Here is a 21567-nt window from a genome sequence, read left to right on the forward strand (position 1 = left end):
CAATACGTAATTCGTTCAGCCAACAGTCACATTCACAAAACTTAATTCTGTCATCTCAATTGGCCACAGTTAAATAAATTACAAGACTATTACACATACCAGTTGTGGGCCTTGCTTGCAACCATGACCTCATTCTACACAACAGATCAATCCAGCATTCATGTTTGTTGCATCTCCAGCACTCCCTGTTTTCTGATATGGCTGGAACCATGTTGTGTCTATATTCACATTTCTTGTGACAGGGGTAATTTTCTGTACTGTAGCAGAAAGATAATTGTTGATCGCAAAATAAATCACACAATTCAAATTTTTTAGCCAGAACATCCAATGTGGTTGGAAACTAGAAAAGCGACAAAAGTGAAACATGATCTTCTGATTGCTTAAGGAGTTATTTAAAGGCCAGTTATAAGAAATATAACAAACTTATGTTATTTCAATTTAATCAAAGAAAATAAAATTATATAATACACTATTTGTTTTGATAATGATGATTCACTTACATTAATTTTTTTAAACAATGAATTTTCTACACTAAAGTATTTTGTTTCTGACTATTTTTATCATAATAAACAAAATTTGTAAAAATGGTGGTGGGCATATAACAGAAACGTACCTTCTTATTTGATTACATAGTAAATTGTTTCCTAACCACATCAAAATGGACATAACTAATAACAGACCTGCTACACCACCAACAGAACTTAATAGTTCTGAAAACACACATCTCCATACAAATTTACAAAATGGAACACTAATAAATTAACAATTTTATTTTAATAGACATAAAGTAATTTATGCTTTTAGTAAATAACACTGAAGTAACAAATATCTTTCCATATGTACAAATTTGCAGAAAAATAAGGAATATAAATTGTACGTTTCAGTTTTCATTAACTTCTTCACACCAACTAACATACTAAAAATAATGAAGACCTAGATCACAAACTATTTTAAATACTCTACGATACATTTTCATGTATTAACTTAACTTTTCATGTATTAATTAATAAAATAATATCTCAATCATCTAAATAGTGTTTTCGGAAAATAAATTCTTTTGATAAAAAAACAAAAGGATGCATTGCATTTTCTGTCAGTCGAAAAGTCTTCATTATTCAACATAACTAACGTAGACATAAGCCCTACCAATCAATCAGTCTACTCAAAACCAAATAATATTCATTTGTATATGTTAACTGCACAATATTTCACCATAGAACTCAATATTCAGAGAATATCACAGAGCAATCATTATTTAAAATTATACTAATAAGAATAAAAGTCTTAGTATATTAAAGCAACTATTTTACAAAACATAATTGAAATTGTAAAACTAAACATTCTCAACCACAAAATGCTTCACAAAATATGACAGTATATAAATATTACAGACTTTGGTAGAACAGAATTAGAAATGACTGTAATATAACGTCAATTTCATTTGATAAATACCCGACAGTTAAAGGCAACACCAAGATTATTGCACAGCCAAGCAATACTCACCACTATAAATCTGCCAAAAATAAGATTAATGCCAAAAATAAATTATTCTACAACGTAATAAATTTTCGTTCCGGTTGTCGGCCACTAAATGAAATTAGCAAAATACAAATTAAAATAACTCAAATAGGAAACCTAGAAAAAATTAAAATAATAGTTTCATTAAAATCCATATCAAATGAAATCAATTAGTAATTTACTGAAATCTAATTAAATCATGAAAGGAAAATATAGTTTTCCCAACCTATATATAAGAAAACTGGATTTAAATCAAAAAAAGATTTAAAACTCACCTCATTCTACCTTATGACGATCTAAACCAAAGAGAGGACATAAATTGCAACAACGACGTTTTTTGTTTTATTTATAAATAGACACTGGAATCGTCGAACAAATAAACCAACATAAAACAAATAATTCGACTTCTTCGCCAGCAAACATCTGATTAACAACTTGTTCGTATTTTACGATTGTACCATAATGAACTGAAATAGAAAATGAGAGAATCCCAACTCATTTATTTAATATTTTAGTTCCATCTTATATTTAAAAATATTAACTTATCTACCAATAATTTTAATTTCTTTTAAATTTAAAGACTATCAATTATACTCTATAATCATTTTAATACCGGTTGGTTAAAAAAAAGGTAAATAAAATATTCTGACATATTTTTAAACTGTAAGAAAACCTTATTCTTACATGATACCTCACTATAAAAATACAATTTTATGGATTTTCTAGCCAAATAACTTCAATTCCTAATCTTGGCAAATGTACAAGTTCATATTCGTTTGGCACCACTGAATGACAACTAAATTTTTCAATTTTGAAATGAAATACTGCACGATTTCAAAAGTTAAATTAATTATGTCAATTGGTAATAACAAAAAAAAACTTTTATCGTAAAACTCATTAAAAACCCATACTTCCTCAGCGCCGTTATTAGAGCTATTCATTAGCCCACTATATGATTATTTATACCATATTTCTGGCCTTAAAATAAGAAAGGGACTACACTAATGATTAAATCAAACATATTTTTATCTTCAACGAGCTCTAACAGTAATCTCTATGCAACGTTTTATTTTTTTCAACAATTTTTTTTTTTTTGCATTATCAAAAAGAATTCCCAGCACCATAAGTATTGACTGAACCATACTATTATATCAGATTTTATTGCACACCGTATAACATTGAATTTAAATAGTCTGAAGTAATTTATTTTTTTCACAAAAATATAAAATGTATTGCTAAGTACAACAAAAGCATTGTGCTTAAGTAATGTATTATACATAAACGTACATGTATTATAAATAAATATTACTTGCATTATAAATAAGACATCACAAACAGCAATTCTATAGGGCCTAACTTTGGCTTACTTGAATCCTATCTAAATTTCTCAATTTTTTTTTATTAGTAATTCCTAAATCTATATTTGATAATAATGCATTTTTTATGTATAATTTAACTGGACAAACAATAAAATTCTTAAAATGCTAGTATGTCATTTTCACCTATCTACCTGAATACAAAAATTACCTTAGTGCAGTAAATCTGTCATAGCACTATTTATTCTTGAGAATGAAGACTTATTTTTAAGAATGTCTAGACACTCATGACAGATGTCTTACAACCATTACAGTCTGATACTTAAGATTTAAAGAATTTCTTTTTAAAATTTATATTTGATACCATAATTTAAATTTTTTGTAAGAAATTCCTTGTTTGTGCAAATCTGCCTCTTATTATCTTCTTTAAAAAGAAGTTTGAGAATGAATTTCTCAACCAGTAATGAATTCATACTTTTCATTATTTTTTTAATCTAGATCTAGCTTCAGCCAAAATAACAAATCAACAGATCTAAACATTTTAAGTTTCTTTTCGAAATTTATTCCAATTTTTTTATTGTCATCTATACATAAATTAAAAAGTAAATAGAACAGGTTGTCCCACTCATTTTTCAACTGCAGCTGTAAGATAAAGGAATAGTCAAATTATTTCTGATCTTCATACAAATTATAAATAATTCTTGCTTTGATATATCTAAATCCTATTTTTTTAAATGTTTAAAAATTCTTCTCTCTATCAACATTCTTCTTTTTTTCACCTACATTTACTGTAATTATATTTTTCTAAATTAATTTATAAATCACAAAATCTGTCCTTCAACCAGTCTTCTTTTTGTTTCTTTAGAATTTCTATTTCATTTTACACATTGAAGGAATTCTGCCTTCAGTCTTTTTTATTTATGTAAATTCTCTGTCCATCCTTCAGATCCAATATATTTCTTGTTATTCAGGCTTTCTGTCTAATGTCTCTTCTCCTGTCTTAGTTACATTTTTTTTTTAAAAACTTGTCTACTCATTTGCTAATAGATAAGTTTTCTAATTTTATAGCAACTAACTCTCTCTAAATACTTCTATGGTTTGACCACAATTTTAACTTTATATTATTCTCTTTTACTCTGTCTGTGTCTTATCAGTTTGTTTCCAGTTTTTCCTTAGCTTATTAGTTTTCAATCTTCATTTTATCATTAATAGGTAGCAGTAAGAATAGATGTTTATTCCTAGGTACAGTTTACAGTCTATTATCAGGTTTTAAAAATCCTGTTTAAATAATTTATCTTATACGCCTTATTTATTTGATGCAGTCATTTTCTTCTATTGTGATTTTTATAAAAGGTGTTTTACAACAAATTTTAAAAAAATAATTCCTTATACATCTTTTGATTTAGTTTGTAATACTCATTCTTCCATCCTTTTCCTTTTTCCTTTCTTCATAGCAGCATTCCAGCCTCTTTTATTTTGTACTTTTTACCTACCTGTCTAAATTATCATTTTTCATCATGTTTTTTCCAGCTTTATTAGTAATTCCTGGACAAACAATAAAATTCTTAAAATTCTAGTATGTCATTTTCACCTATCTACCTGAATACAAAAATTACCTTAGTGCATTAAATCTGTCATGGCACTATTTATTCTTGAGAATGAAAATTTATTTTTAAGAATGTCTAGAGACTCATGGCAGGTGTCTTACAACCATTACAGTCTGATACTTAAGATTTAAAGAATTTCTTTTTAAAACTTATATTTGATACCATAGTTTATATTTTTTGTAAGAAATCTCTTTGTTTGTACAAATCTGCTTCTTATATCTTCTTTAAAAAGAAGAGTCTTCTTATATCTTCTGCTGAAGAGTTGATATATAAAAGAGTGGAATTTTTTTAATATGATGAAGAAACCAGGGATGATTAAACATAAAAGCTTCTGTAATGTCTGTCTAACATTTGATTTACCATAAATATTCATAAGGATAATTTACACGCAGATGAACAGAATATGTGTTTGAAGGTGAACTAGATGGAAGCCCTTTTTGGATTCAGAAAGAGGGTGGCAACAGTGAGGCCAATTGGTCCCTTATATTAATTAAAGAACTCAACCTTAAGAAAGATAAAGCCACGTGAATGGCTTTTGTTGTTCTGGCTAAAACATTTTTTGATGACGTAAACAGAATAACAAATTTTTGTTCAAAGAAGATTAGGTTGGAATATTTAGAAAAAACAGTTATTTCTAATGTGTATAAGAAACAGGTAGCTGTAATTATAATAAAAGACTAAAATGGCAGGATCTAATTTAAAACAACAGTGAGACAAATAGTCTCTCCTTATAATTTTTATTTTTTATACACAGTGATTCCAAATTACATAGTAATCTCTCAGGAGATGATTCTATATCCAAAAATAAGAAAAAAATTCATATAAATATAGGTCAGAAAACGGATCATTAGCGAGTTTCACCTCATGAAACATTTAGTCCTGCTTTCTGCTCCTTCAGTGAAATTAAACTTGGGGAAACTAGCTTATATCCAATCTATGGGATCCAGTCTTTATTTTCTTCAGCCTGTTGAAAGTCAGATCATGCGATGCAGAGGGTAGAACTTCTCCACTGTGTCTTGTGTTTAATTGTTGACATGAAACAACTCCTTGTTCAAGAAGTTCCTCTACAAATTCCTCTTCTATGCAGTTCAACAAGGCCTTGGACACAACTACATCCTTTTATGTATTTAGCGTACTACAAGCTGCAACCTCAATGTCCGACTCCAATCTTCTTGGTTTTAACTAGTCATGATGATTGGACATTGTTGATATTTCCACAAACAGTCCAATAGCAGTTTTTGTTATCTCCTTGACCAGTCCTTCAGCAGCTTCATTAATACCTCAGGCTACCACAAATGGACTAATTTTGCCAAAATCCCCTCCTTTCCTTTTGATAACCAATTTTTTCAGTATGGCTGTGCTGATTTTTGGTCGAAACTTAGTTTAATCTGTCATGGAACAGAACGCAAGAATGGAGGGAATTTCAATATTTCTCCCTACAGATTGCAAAGCCTGGACAATGTCCCTTACTGCTGTATATTTCTATTATCAGGCGGGTTTCATTGGTTATTTAGTGGCAGTTATAAATTTTAATTTTGAATTATGGACAGATTTGGTAATTTGCATTCCTATCCATATGGATCAGCGTAAAATTTATTTACTGGGTCTGACCATGGGAGACTAAGCTTTTGAGCCTAGTACTCTCGGCGTGATTCCCCTTCATTCCATTTGCTTTAGTCCTTTCGGAACCAGCACCTTATGGACTAGCAGGAATACGCCTACCAGGGCTCTACTTATTTGGAGAGAGCAATGCCCCTCCTTCTCCGGAGGGAGTCGCATATGCTGACTGAATTAAATTGCAGTCTCTTCATGCGACGGTGTGAGGTGTTGACTAGGTTTTTATAGTTTTAAGAAAATTTAATTGTGAAAACGGTCACTTTCGCGGCAGGAATTTTCGCGCGGTTTCCATTTATAGGTTACGCGATATAGAGGCTCCTAAGCCTGGTTTTTTTTGTTTTTTTTTTTTGGTTCTCTTCACGGTGGTTCATTTAATACGGCATGAGACCGTTTTCTTATACTCTGTGGAGTAGGTTCCTCTCGGCAGATGTCCCGGAGATGGCCATGTTAGGACACGGCCGCTCTCCCGAACAGTCTGCGTGCCTGCGCCACCCCCACCTCGGATACGGTGTGTAGTCCCACATCGTAGTGAAGAGTGACGTTTCTGACGAACCACGTTGCTCCAAATATCGTCTGCAACGCTATGTTTTGGACGGCTTATAATTTCTTTTGAAGCGTGGAGTTCAACAAAGCTCCCCATTCCGGTTAAGCATATGTTAGAATCGGCAGGACGTGTAGTCGAAAAATGTGCAGTTTGGTCGCCAGTGGATATGGGCTGGCACTTTTCAGTACTGAGTATAATGAGGCCCTGATGGCCTTTGTCCTTTGGGTCACACATTTAACATATTCTCCTAAGGTAAGCGGTTTATCCAGGACTACTCATAGGTACTTGACTGTTTTCCCAAAGGGAATTTTCTCTCCTGAGATTTCCAGCTGCTTGGCTGGAGCACGTGTCTTGTATGTGATCACTGCCACCGATTTTCAACGTTGACCTTGATTCTCCAGATCGAGCCACGGCTCTACTAGATCCAATTGCCTCTGGAGTCACTCGATCGCGTAATCTACACTTCTGGATTCATAATAATATTCCGTGTTGTCTGCGTATAGAGCTGTTTTGACTCCTTCCGACAGCGGCATATCGTTGACGTAGGCCGTGTACAAGAACGGCGAAAGCACTGCTCCTTGAAGAACTCCAGCGGCTATGTCTCTAGTGGGGGAGATTGTTCCCCCTACGCGTACAACAAATTGTCGGTCTAGTAAATAAGACCGTATCAATCTGACATAGCAACAGGGAATCGTTGTATGCGCGAATTTATATAGCAAGCCGCTATGCCATACTTTCTCAAAGGCTTTCGCCAGATCTAGAAAAAGCTACCGCTTTTCTATTTAGGCCTCCGACAAGACTGTCAATTATTTTAACCAGTTGGAGGGTCGCCGAGTGATCGTCCCTGAACCCAAATTGCTCAGACCGTACTCCTTTTCCCAAATGTCGCCTAAGTCTCTCCAGGAAAATCCTTTCGAATAGCTTTCACAACACTGGTATAAGGAGATCGGCCTGTAATTCCGGGGAAAGAGCAACCTTTTCCCAGGTTTGGCTAGGCATACCACCTTTGCAGTTTTCCAGCAATTCGGAAAATATTCAACATACAAAATTTACTCACTATAAGAGCGGGTGGAACATTCCGGAATGCGCGGGCATCGATCCCGTCAACACCCGGAGCCTTGTCGGGGCTTGTGGCTTTGATTGCTGCGGAAACCTCCGCCTCAGTGACTTAGTCTATTTCTAGTGGGGCGCCCTCCACCTGTGCTAAATAATCTACGAGGAAGGACTCCACCTCGGTTGTGTGGTCGTCGTTCGGGGCGGAAAGGGGGTTTGGAGTAAATTGGTTCTTAAGGGTGTCGGCGAAAATCTCCACCCTCTTCGCCTGCGAATATGCCAGAAGACCTCGTTGCCCCACAACCGGGTGGCAGGGCTTCTTTCCATCTCGTAGTTTTTTTGTTTAGCCTAAACACCGAGGAGTGGTTGTCTGAAACCAAGGCGAGGTATTCGTTCCATCCTCTCGATGTTGTGCCAGCAGCAGTTTCAGTCAGTCCGTTTGAATACAAAAAGCCGTCATCGGCTATATAATACAAGCATATCATCGGGGGATAGGGTGATTCGATATCTCCTCCTCAGTCGGCGCTTCTCTGCTATAGCGTCAGAGATGTGAGGTGGAAAATTATTGCGGATAGGCCTCGTGGTCTTTTCCGTAGAGCTGTTTGACAGAGCCTCGGTCATTGATGATGTGACGCGTTCGACCGTGTCGTCGATTTCCTCCGGTGTGGTCAGGAATTCAGAATGCGCTGGCCTGTAATCCCGTTGTAGAGTTTCATAGAACCTTTTCCAATTTACTGACCTTCGGGGTATAGTCGGGGGGAGGGGGTCGCGGCCGCCCCCTGCTTGATCCAATTGCAATAAGACAGGAGAGTGGTCTGAGCTGAGGTCTTCTATCGTTTCAATCATGACCGAAGTTGTTACCGCCTTCATTATTGCGATGTCAAGTACATCAGGTCTCATTCTGCCCGTTCGATGAGCAAAGGTGGGCACCTCGGGCCTATGACGACCAACCGGCGTGCTCGTGTTCTTTCGTATAGCAACCTGCCATTTGCACTTCCAAGACTCGTGCTTAGCGTTGAGGTCGCCCATGCGTATCATGGGCCCATCCTAATTTTTTAGCACGGCAACTAGATTTGCGCGGGGTACCGCTGAGTTAATAAGCCGAAATCAGCCGATACACCGTGCCTAGATGCTCCACATGTACATAAGTCTGCTCCATCACGTTAGTGTGGAGGTCGACACGCGTTTGTATATGCCGTCTGTGAACTAAAATTGCGGTTCCGCCACTGGCAGGGCGTTCGGGTCGTACTGGCCTATCCGTCCTATACATAAAATAATTCCGAATGGTCAGTTGTTTGTTCGCGTTCAGACACGTCTCAGACAACAGTATCAAGTCTATTAGTAGATCCTCGGCCAGACGGCAAAGTTCTGCCGTCTTGCCTACTACTGAATTGGCGTTCCACTGTAGCAATCTGAGATTTTGCCTAAACATACCTAGATAGCAGGTTCATGAGGAACTCTGTGATGGACTGAATACAGTCTTTCAGAAATTTTGCTTGGAGCATACGGGGCAAATTCCGGTACGGGGTAAGTTCCGGTACGGATTTCTTGTCACAAGTGACAATTAAGGTTGTGTTATCGGAAATTCTAGCAATGGGGCCGGGGGTCGTTAACGCCTTATTAGTGGGGTGTGGGGCTTCTGGGACCTTGGTTGGTCTGCCAGACGTCGTGGGTTTGGCACCCGCCCTCTTTGATTTTGCCGATTGTTCCTGTGCAGCAGACTTCATCGCAGGCTTGTTCGGCTTTTTGCCTCCACCTTTTTTGTAACTACTGCTGGTTTAGGCTTGGGTGGTATGAGGGTAGGTGATTCCCCTTTTTCCATCGTCACCGTTGGTAAAACTACCTGTGGCTGGGAGCTCGGTTTTCCTCCTCCGGTCACTCGTGCCCAGCTACGTCCGTCAGTAACGGTGGACGTTTTCTGGGTGCCGTTTTGCTTGTTCAGCTGCTCCATATAATAAGGACAGCCCCTGTAATTGGCCGGGTGCGGCTTCTTACAGTTTGCACACGAGGCAGGCTCCTCGCGGGGCTTCAGACACGTCGCCGTGTCGTTGTCTCCACCACATTTCACCCAGAGCTGTTTACTGCGGCAATAGTTCGACAAGTAGCCGAACGTTTGGCATCTGTGGTATTGGGGCCGACCCCCTCGAGACACAAATGCGGTCATCTTAATTCTACAGTAGAATAAGTTTTCTAGGTCATAAATGCCCCTGGTGGCTGGCGTTCGTTTTAAGGCGACAAGACAAGTGGGGGTTTCCCTTCCGTCCCTCATCATCAACTTTTTTACTGAAACTGCCTCGTAACCGAGCAAGGTCAGCTCCTCTTTTACCTCTTCCGGGGTGGCTCCATAAGGGATACCCCGGATAACCACTTTGAGCCCTCTATCTTTTGGGAGCTGATAGAAGTGAAAGGCGACTCCCTTGGAACGTTCCTGCACTTCCCTGAAGTCGGTTTCGCTGCTTAGCTGCAGCCTTACAGACAGCCTTACCGGTACTTTTGGCTACCAAGCGCCCTCTTATAATGGCAGAGATTGCTCTCGCCAGCGTTGGCCATTCCTTAGGGCAGTACAACATGATAGGCGGGATTTTCTCCCGCCTAATGACCGGAGGTTGCGAGGAATTTCCATCGCTAACCTCCATGGTGGCAGCTGCCATTTCAGGACTGCCCCTCGTAGTGTTCGACTCCTTTGAGGGTGATCACCCGTGGATACCGACCTACGCTTTAAACGTTTTCTTGTTCCCACACCATTATCCTCTCCTCCATCAGAAAACTTCAGGGAGGGATACCCGGGGAAGGGGGAGAGGACGGGTTCGGATTAGATAGCTTTCCATTAAGAAAGAATCGTCTGAAGAGTACTGCTAAAATTAAACTATTTTTGACTTTGTTGGAAAGTCTGTCTTAGAAAATTTAAAATAAAGAGTAAAAAGATTAAAACTAGAAGTAATTTAATATAATAAAATTGTTTATTATGTTATGTTTAACTTACATAAAGTCCAATTTAATGGCTTAAATAATTTAATTAAATTAAGATTAACTTATATTAAGTTAAATTAAGTAATATTAATTAAGTAATATTAATTTAACAAAGTATAATAACAAAGTTATATTTAATTAATATAATATTAATATTTATAAATTAATTTAAGCATTAGGTATAAAATTACTTGTAAAAGTTCAGTAGTATTCACTAATATATTAACTTATAGAAATAAATAAAATTAGAAAGTTTTTAAACAAAGGTTTAAAACTTATCCGGTCGTTGACAATAGCATTGGTATGTGGCTGAAGACCTGGGTAGGTGTCCTAATGGGGTGTTGCCGACATCACATTGTCAGGGACACAAGGGGGCCGGAAACGAAGCAGAACACCAACACACAAGCACTAGTAACACACTAATACAGCAGCACTATTTAACACAACCTTTCACTTTCACTTCTCAACAGCGACCTCGAAGGCGATGAAGCAGTTGGACATTCCCCGGATCATTGATCCTGCCTGGGTTTCCTCAGTCAGCTGCCTCCCATAGATATAACCTGGGCCTGGGCCATAGATATAATCCCGCCTATAACAACATTTCAGAGCTGTTACATAGCAGTAAGGGCTCTGATATCCCTACCCATGGAACAATTCCTGCCAAGAGCTGAAGTGACTACCTCAGCTGAGTGGTACAAGACTTCACCATATGTAAGCAAGCTCACATCAACTCATTCTCAAGATGGTTTCCACTACCAGGAGGAGGGAATATATGTACATACTGTTATAAAGCTAAAGAATACATTAAAATTACCATTTAAAGTAACAATAAAAAAATATAATTTAATAACTATACAAATTAATTATTAAAGCTAACTACAAACTACTTAGTATAAATTTCAAAAACTATAAATAAGTCAACAAATCAAGTAAGAAACATAAAGAATCATTATGAAACTTATTTATACATGAGTAGTTTTTCTGCAATTAAATGCAAATTTGTTATCTTTAAATTCTGAGCAAGTATACACTATTCACACTCATTTTCTTTTTGTACATTCTTAGAGAGTCTGGATAAAATTTATACCAGGTGTTATAGAATTCCTCATATTGGGTGATTTTCTACTTTCCATATGAGTAACAGGAAAGAATATTTTCTGTTCAGTACAAATCCTTAACATAATTTGTTCCTCCTTGTAAACAGAGTATTCTTGAGATCTCACAAATGCGAACCATTATGCAATTCCTGTTAAGCTCCATAACAAAACGGGCGAATGATACCATTTTTGTGTAATCCTAACCAGACATTGACTTTCAGTGTGTCCCTTTCATTTTCAATTACTGTATGGGGGGGTATTCTTCGGCATAGACAGGAAAGTTACACAATTCACTGCTGGCTTTTTTTACTGTACTGATTCCTATACCTAAGTCTTTCATTGTAAGTCTGAAAATGATTGCATGAACAATTGTAATCAATATGACAGGAGTTTTCAAGTGTTAAAATTTTAAAAATTAATTATTAAAAAATTAACCTATGCTACTATATAAAGAGGAAGAGGGGTTTTTGTTCAGGATAAGCAAAAAACTACCTGATCTATCACTACTAAATTTTTACCCATGTTTCTTGGCATAATTGAGAAGGTTTTTGGATATATTATATCTTGAAAAAAGAATATATATATAGTAGTGGAGGTTTGCCGGTTGAAGAGAATTGATTATGAACGTCTAAAAACCTATTTCTAGATTCAAAAAAATAAGAGACAAAAAATAAAAAAAATTTCAATAATGCACAGAAAAATCTAGAATAGAAATATTATACATATTAATTGTATACAGTTTGGATTTTGGATGTACCGGCATAACCTGTGTAGTATACTCTTGTTTGTCTACAACAACATTTATTCAATTAAACAATTCTGATAAAATATTTCCTTAATATTGAAATTTTTTATGATTTGTTACAGAGGTCTTTTCAAGAAAATGACCGCAGCCGATCTGCAGTTAGTCAGTTAGTTGCTGTTGTTAGTTACGTAGTTGTTAGATGGCGCCACTGAAATGAGAAAATAAAATTTATAATATAACTTTATATAATAAATAAATATAAGCTGACCAAACTTAATCTAGCTGGTTAACCTTCACTAGTGAGCAAAACGAGCGTAGATTAGGTTTGGGTAGATTGTATTTATACTTCTAGGTTTATTTATTATAAAAATTTTTATACATATATTCATAAAAATTTGTTATACAGTGCACCTTCAATTATAATAAGTGAGGATGTTGGTATATCAACACCAATCTTCTTTCCTCATTATCCTCTGAATAGAAGTGACTGACTGCGGGTACAGTCCCCTGATATCTGTAATAGTTTAATACCAGCCAAGTCATGGCAGAGGATAACCCCCCTTGCTGAAATTTAAGGTATTATGTGGTTTCACCACCACTTCGTCCTTCCCTATGAACCCTAAGGGGTAGTAGCTTCTAACTCTGTTCGTTATAAATCACCTCAATCAAGTTTTTTAATCGATTTCGCAGAGCCACACGCTGCAACAACGCACTTGTTTATTAAGAAAGATGAAAGAAACCTCTGTATACGTTTTACGTTTTTCTTTATACTTCACTACAATAAACCGTGTTATTGATAGTTTCGCTGTCTTTTTTTTATCCCTAGTTTCATTATCACCACTCATCTTCGGTTGACAACATCGGACGAAGCCTTTTTAAGCTCCCAGCAACCACTGAAGAAATATTTAATGGAACAGACGCTATGGTTTCTATGAGTACTGGCGATATAATGGACCATTCCAGCAGAACGCGTGCTACCGGAGCTAGGGCTTCATACAAGTGGGTTCACCCTGGAGCCTAGAGGACATCGTTTGAGACTCACTACGTACAGCCATGCACCCGTCGGCACGATAGTTTCTAACTTGGGTTACAGTAGCGTTTCGTGAGGTATCGCAACACCACCAAGTGTCAAGATATGTTGCTGTAAGTGTAAGGTGTAAGGTGTAAGTGTAAGGTGTTGCGGTAAGTGTAAGGTGTTGCGGTAAGTGTAAGTGTAAGGTATGTTGCTGTGTATTAGTGTCAGGGTATATGTTGTAATTTATGTAGTGTACTTGGTGTAGTGTAAAATGTTCTGCTGCTCTTGTGTAGTTGGAAGAAAAGCTGCAGAGGCTAGGGCCGTGGGGATGCCAACCCCTTAAGTTTTAAAGAATAAGATTCCCTGTCGTGAGAAAGGGTATGACGTTTTCAGACTACCTCCATACTACCCGGATTTAAATCCTATCGAGGTAGATATTTCAAGCGAAGTGGATGGCGTTCACCTTCTTTAATTAAAATAGTTTTATTTTGTTTTAACATTTAAATTAGTTTCTGCTCTAATTTACGATCCCATTATTTCGTGTATTTAATCGTTATCTTACATTAACTTTTGAATAACTGTTGAAGGTAATACATTTTGATTTGTATGTTATATACTATTTTATATGTAGGCCTACATAAATATCGATTATAACATACGTGAAAAATACTAATCGACTATATATAGTCTATAAAATATGCGAAAAAACCAGCCGGCATCTGTTTTCTTGGGATCGAAAATATAGATATTTAAATACCATGTAATAACAATGGATACAGGCAGTCATTTCATGTCAACTGTTACGCAATGTCATGGGTCATTCTCGACTACATTGTTTACATAGTGCGTGTAGACCCGATTTGTATATATTTCTTTTAAGTTAAACAGTTTTTAAAAGTCATTGTACTCCATAACAAATTCTGTAGATTTCTAAGTTAAAGCGGTAGCGGTCCCTTTGTCTTTGTGCTTCCTTTATCAACGAAATCAAATTTGTGAATTTGAATGTCTAATTGATGATTAGAAATAAAAAATCATTATTTAAAATTATAATTAAAAATATTTTTTTTTTTAATTTTGTTATGAAGTTTTTACATTTTTACATATCTTATTTAGTACATATTATTAGATTTTTAAACATTTTTTTTCTAAATATTGCTCTTCATACCTTTAATAATGATAGTTTTTATTGAAAAGATCAGATTTTATCAACCGATAAAAAATAAATTAATAAACATTACATAATTATTATTAATCGATTTAATAAGCGATCGATATAATTTTACTGTGAAATATTTTTATATTGTAGTAAATTTTATATTTAAAACATTATTTTGTAAATCTTATGGTTTTATTTAAGAAATAAACGATTTTGTTTTAAGAAACATATTTTGTGTTAAGATATGAAAAATTAGATTAAAAAAGTGTCCTTGTTAAAAGCGTTTATTAAAACCTTCGTTAAATGCAATTTATTTTTTTAATTATTTTTTGCTGCATAATCTTCGTTCGGTGTAGATTTATAACTCTGAACGAGCATCTAACTTATACCATCATATTGCTCAGCACAGGTTGTTTGGTAACTGTCTGTCATAAAAACTGAAGTATCATTAAAATTTTTAAATTATCTTTTTTTCTGAAAATAGTTGAATAAAAATTTGTACAAATTAAATTTATCCGACATTTACATTATCTGTATAGCCTATATCTTCAGCAGCTTAGTTACTAAGAAATCTTTATTGTAATTTTATACAATATTTGGATGATTTTTATTTCTCGCAAAATAATTTACATCAAGTTTATTACTATTTTCTCAAAACAGGAAGTTATATCCAAAACGGATAATTACATTTTAATATTTTTTTTTACATTAAGATCATTTGACTAATTAAAGATAAAAAATAGAACACAAAGAGAAAAAACTGAGGACTCCTGAGGGTTACCTGTGTAGGAGATACCTGCATATATTAGTTAACAAAGAGGTATTCTGTGCAAAGCACACTAATTATTCTGTTTAAGCTGTTGTAATAGAGTATTAATCTTTTTTATTCTTGAATATGGAACCGATAAAATTTCATCGATCAGCCTTTCATATTTCTCTATTTCAAACGTTCACCTGATAGGGTCTCATGTTTCGCGATCAACTGGAAGTGCAAAAGTTGAGTGAATTGAAGCACCAGCCTGACCCCGTAGGGGTAGACACCCTCAATATGACGGTTTCGATCACCACGCCGCCCCCTCCGTACCTAGCCTCTATGGGCTTTACCGGAAGTCATCTTCAATATCTCGGCACTGACATCTTTCAGTCTAGTCTCAGCAGGATGTCATCGATGCGAATGCCACAAGTGACATTCCCATTGGTGTACTACTATCATGAACTCATAAACAAAACACATCATGTCTTAAATAAGACTGAATAGACTACACGGTAACGAAGGAACTGAACTACCTACCCGAAATAGGCAAAAATGAGTTCAGCGCACGACACAAAACGTAAAGTATAAAGCAGAAAACAAAAACACAACAACACTAACACGAAACACAACACAAAATCAACAGCAAAACATAACTAATATAACACAACAACAAAACTTAAAGCGAGAAACCCTAAGCAGAACCCTAAATCCCTTCATCAATCCTTTCCTTTGCAAGATAAGTTATAAAATCTTCCACAATCGTCCATTCGGCCTGGTTGCTCCAGTTACCGGAGTTTCTCCACGGAGATCTAACGCCGACCCCATGATATCGAGCCGACAAATAGTCTCCGTGAGCATCAGCTCGTATTTAACACATTGATATAACACATGGTAAGCGTCATCTAGTTGTCCATATTGCGGACATAATCCGGAATCTACCAGATCGAATTTCTGCAGTCTGCCCATAAAAGCACCATGGCCAGAAAGAAACTGCGTCACGTACTTATTAGGGTGTACCCAAGGAAGCATCCCGCAAACCAATAATATTTGGGAAAAGATCATGCGTATAACGCCCACCCTCCGCCTCATCTCATCTGGCCTGCCACAAGGCATCGCCATGTTGTTCTATCACTCGAATTTTCTCTGAAGTCAGCTCACAGGACTTGTTAGCGACATAACGCTGTTGCTTCTCTGACCCGATCAAATCTATCGGTTTCACGCCTGCAATCACAAAATCGCACGAATGACATTTCTATCGGTGTAAACCCTAAACCAATATAACGAAAAACAAATAACCAAAACTACTCATACGAAATAGATTAAGTAGAAAAAATTATAAATTTTGAGCTAAATCCTACTACAAAAGAAGATTGAACAACACCGCAAAATAACAAAACAAAAATTCGAAAACGCCTATCTTGGCAACTAAAACACCCAAATGACCCTAGCCGCCCGTGTTACACGAACCTATACGCTCCTATGGCCCTCCCCAACTTGCTGAATAACTAAATATTTCATAAAACCACTATAATTCATTCGGCCCGGCATTTCTAATTGACTGTCAAAAAATCCAGTAGGATCTAATATCTCCGAGCTACCTCACAACCACTAATCTCATAACGAAGACAGACATACAAAACATGAAAAAGATCATCCATTATATCACAACTCGGACAAAGACCCGAATCAGCCAGGCCAAAATGAGCTAATTTATCTCTAAAAACACCATGACCCGAAAAAATTGTGTCGCATATTTATTAGGAGACACCCAAGAGGCACCCCGTAAAGTCCTCACATCAGGTAAGAAACCATGAGTATAACGCCCGTTAGTTATCTCATCTTTCCTGCTACAATTGAAATCCACTATTCTCAATCTATTTCTGCAAAAGTCAATTCACCCAACCTTTTTGCAGAATAACCCTGTTGACGCTCAACCGCAAGAACATCAATGAGCTTTACTTCAGCAATCACCACAACGGCCTGACGATAGATAGTAAGATAACCCTGCGGTTATTGTTAACAGCAAGAGGCGCTGGGTTCTCAGTAAAATATCCCTCTAAGTTTTACATTTTAGCCTATCCGCTCACACAGATGCGGCATACAAACATAACACCTTTATAAAGGATACACGTAATCATAAAATTTAGACCCCAATCTGGGGATTCACAACATGTCAAATACCAAAGAAGGCAGTATTGACCTTTTTCGCGACTTATTGTAAATGCTCCTTGATTCGAAAATTTTCGTTAGCAGCCCGTCATCTGCATAAGCCAAAAAAAAACACGACAACCGCCGGGCACCTCAGTCGCATCAGAAAATCAAAATCTACAATCCGTAACAAAGGGCCCAGTACACTGCTTTGAGGATAACCCTTAGACAGTGTCTTTACTTCGTGGCCACCATCACAAAGCAGAACGAGTCGATGACTGAAAAAACTATGCATTACCTGCATTTGACTCAAAGTACATCCACGTCTCTGTAACTGATACAAAACGAAGGGCCACTACAGATTGTTAATGCACCAGATATGTCCAGGAAAATCCCAAGACATACCCAGCACAGCTATTCCTCACAATATTCATGACTTTTAGGATAGCGTCCTCCGTTCCTTTACCAGGATGAAAACCATATTGATCCTCCATCAATAATCGTTGCGACATCAACCACTCATTTATGCGCAAATATAGTATCTTCTCAGAGACCTAACCAATAACCGGCAGCAATGTCAGGGGATTATATGAGGAAGTATCAGTAGGATCCTTGTCGCCACCCTTAAATAAAAGCTTAACTACACCCTTCTTCTAACAAACTGGAAAATGATCGGTAAAAAGCATTTTATTAAAAACACGAACACTGACATTTATCAAGCGAACAAGGAGCTTCACCGTTATGCCATCTAAGCTAGGACCTTTGCCTCTACCTTATGCACCTGAGTCTCAGTAAAGTCTGAAGACAAAATATCCACATGATGAAAAGCAACATCGTTCCGAACACGACGATGATATCCAATATCAACCGCCAAATCATCATCTGGCAACAAATCATTCAGTAGCGTACGTAAAATCTGTTTCATCTGAGATTATACATTACCTGGTCAAGATAGAGGTCAGAAGAATGCCCTTCTTTCGCTTGTGGCCTAATACCAGGTAAACAACACCCCACAGGTCTTTCTTACCTTACTTCTGCACAAAGGAACGACAGGAATCATGTTTGGTCTGTTTTACTTTATCGACATCTTAATTCCCTGGGTTGAGAAGCCAAATCTGCACGCCATTCGGGGTCACCCTCATATTGAGAAGATCTCCCCAAACAGAGAACAAACGACTTCAACTCAGAAAGTTCCTGTATCCCCCAACTGATCTGCCAGGTCCTCAGAATCAAGACCACAAATGGAAGGCCAGCCCTGTGGCCAAACTTGCAACACTTAAAACACCACTGGCCATCGATGTACTCCCCGACACAACAAGTAGCAAAATGATGAACAGCCTACCCTCAGTAATAAAAGCCCTCATCAGAGAAGGGCCCACCTCAAACACTCAAAGGTAGTGCTCCGCGTCACGCCTACCCATACAAAAATCGACGTTCTTTTTAAGAGCTTTCTAAGGTTCAGAGCTCAACCCTGAACCTTAGGGGGTTCAACAACAGGTGTAGAAACAGTCTCTTTGACTATCACTTCCTTTACTTAACAGGTTTAGAGTCCACAATGTAACTGTCATGTTGTGGCTATGACAATTGTCACAGCCAAAAGCCTATACATCCACCTGTCACTCGCACTGTTGGATCGACTGTGCTGAATTTGGCTGAGTAAGCAATCGCGCAATACCAAAATTACAGCACACACCCAAGCAATGTAAACAGACCAACAGTCATTGCCACTCCTTCACCACATGCCCTTCAACAATTAGTTTCGAAGGGCACTCGATAAGGCAGGTGCACGTCAAAATCTAAGACAAATACAAATTGGCAAAGAAGAGCATACAATGAGTCTAGTTTGATTAAATAAAATGCGGTTGCTGCAATACTTCAACACAACATTTGAAACCAATGGTAATACACACACAATTACTAGCTCAGAGAATCGCCAAAAGAAAGCTCAAAACTCTGAATGAGCGGAGGTTCGGGGCAGTCACAGCAATGACTAGTTTTTTAATATCCCCAGAGGATGATAATCTCATAACTTGTTCTACTATTATTTGTCCTGAACAAATGTTTTCCCATTTCCAGAGCCACCAATAATGAAGAGTAAAAGAAATGAACGGTGGTTTGGTCAAGTAATTTCTCTGAAACTCTGAAGAATTGTTTTTTGTTTCATGTTCACACACGGTACAACTTTTTCAGATTCCTCAAGGTCATAACTGGTTCACAGCTTTCAATTTGTTGTGCCTCTTCTTCATCAACATTTATTAATGCAAGACAAATACTTGCATCTTGTTGCTTCAGTAGTCTAACAGCAACTTTGGCAGCTAAACGATTTATAGCTTCTTGAATCTCTTTTTCTAAATGTATACAAATTTCCGCATTAAATTCTCTATTGTGAGGGCGTAATAAATTATTTTTAGCTAAGAATGCCTCCTTTATGTAGTTTAAACCTTCAAATAAATCATCTTCATTCCAAAAAGAAAGATGAGCAACTAGGAGGTTGTAATAATAATAATAATCTGGAGTTTGTGCGTAAAATTGGTGGGCTATTTCTAATTTTCATTTTACCCATGTTACATATTACTCCGACAGGGTCTTAAGACGTTCTCCCGTTATGGTAAAGAGACGCTCAAGACAGCAACAGGAAAGCTGCAGGCCATGGCAAGGATTAAGAATCAATTCAGCGTTGCATTAAACAAAAATAATGTTTTAGGCATGTTTTTCTGTTGAAAGAGATTATTTCTTATTCCCACTGAACGAATTTTGAATAAAGAAATGTATAGCGATTATGAAAAACAGAGATCTGCCTCTTGTGGAAAGCAAAGTTGGGTGTTCCAGCAAGACCTCGCTCCTTGTCACTCTTCAAAAGCAGCAAAATAGTTCATGAGTGACAATAACATCAACTTGTTAAACTGATCTGGAAACTTTATCCAATTTCAACCCTATTAAGAATCTATGGCCATTTTTTAAATCCAAAATGGAAAAATTCTTTTGTTTGATAAATAATCCATTTTAACTTGTAATATTATAAATTATGACAGAATTGTAGGTATGCTACTCTGTGGATATAAACTGACCCAGAATTTTTCCTGGGCATATTAAAGGAAACCATGATAAAATGTTGAGTGACATCAGAAAATAATTATAATAAACAGATAAATAATATGAAGGTGAAAAAATGAAGATAAAATGACTACAAAATAATTCACAATTCAGAACATATAAATGATAATTATTTGAGCACTTATGCCTCGAATATGATGTAGAAAAAAGAGTAAATGATTTTAGCAAAGATTGCAAATTCATACATTAAAACACAAGGATAAGTTAACATTCTAAATATTGGTCTACATAATTTATACTTATGACACAATAATCTAAAGTCCATTTTTTATTTTGAAAACTTGGTCTGACTTTTTGTAAAAATATCCATAGGCATAATAAGGATCTACTAATGAGATAATAATCTCAGAATTTTATTATGGTGCTTATAAAGAAATCTCTACAGTTTTATTTTAGTGTAAACAAAATCAATTCAGTCAAAAGGTAAATCTATCAACTAATAAAAATAAATCTAAATCATCTAAGAAAATCTATCATCTTTATCAACAATATAAATATTGTTATCATTAATGCAATTTCTATACATATGTTAAGCAACATTATTATGTTTATCTTTCTTTTTCTGTTTAGCCTCCAGAACTACCATAAGATATTGCTTCAGCAGAATGAGAATGATATGTGTGAATGTAAATGAAGTGCTGTCTTGAAAAGTCAGGTTAACCATTCCTGAAATGTGTGGTTAACTGAACCCAAACAAAATCTGTATCCACAGTCTAGTATTCACATCCATATTAAAATAACACCTTTATAATCTCAACTGATTATAATCTCAAAGTTATGTCTATCTGAGATTATAAATAAAACATTACTTACCCCTTGTGGATTCACTGCTGATAAAAATAATAAAATTAGTTGTAAATAAATTAAAATCAAAATTTAAAAAAAATTTCAATTTTTTTAAATATTTGGGAGA

The 21567-nt window shown here is 36.1% G+C and overlaps 1 protein-coding gene across 7 annotated transcripts in view; it reads right to left on the reverse strand.

Moving 5' to 3' along the window:
* LOC142326057 (DDB1- and CUL4-associated factor 8-like) overlaps nucleotides 1-1973 on the reverse strand; it is a 79746-nt gene extending 77773 nt beyond the window's left edge. For 4 of the 7 annotated variants that reach the window (XR_012756663.1, XR_012756661.1, XR_012756662.1 and 1 more), the window contains exon 1: nucleotides 1794-1973. The gene's annotated coding sequence lies outside the window, so the exon portion shown is untranslated. The remainder of the gene's footprint in view (nucleotides 1-1793) is intronic. The other 3 variants (XM_075368162.1, XM_075368160.1, XM_075368161.1) reach the window with 1 other exon arrangement.
* Between the last annotated feature and the right edge of the window lie 19594 nt (nucleotides 1974-21567).

Source organism: Lycorma delicatula, chromosome 6 (assembly GCF_047948215.1).
Source record: "Lycorma delicatula isolate Av1 chromosome 6, ASM4794821v1, whole genome shotgun sequence".
NCBI lineage: Eukaryota > Metazoa > Arthropoda > Insecta > Hemiptera > Fulgoridae > Lycorma > Lycorma delicatula.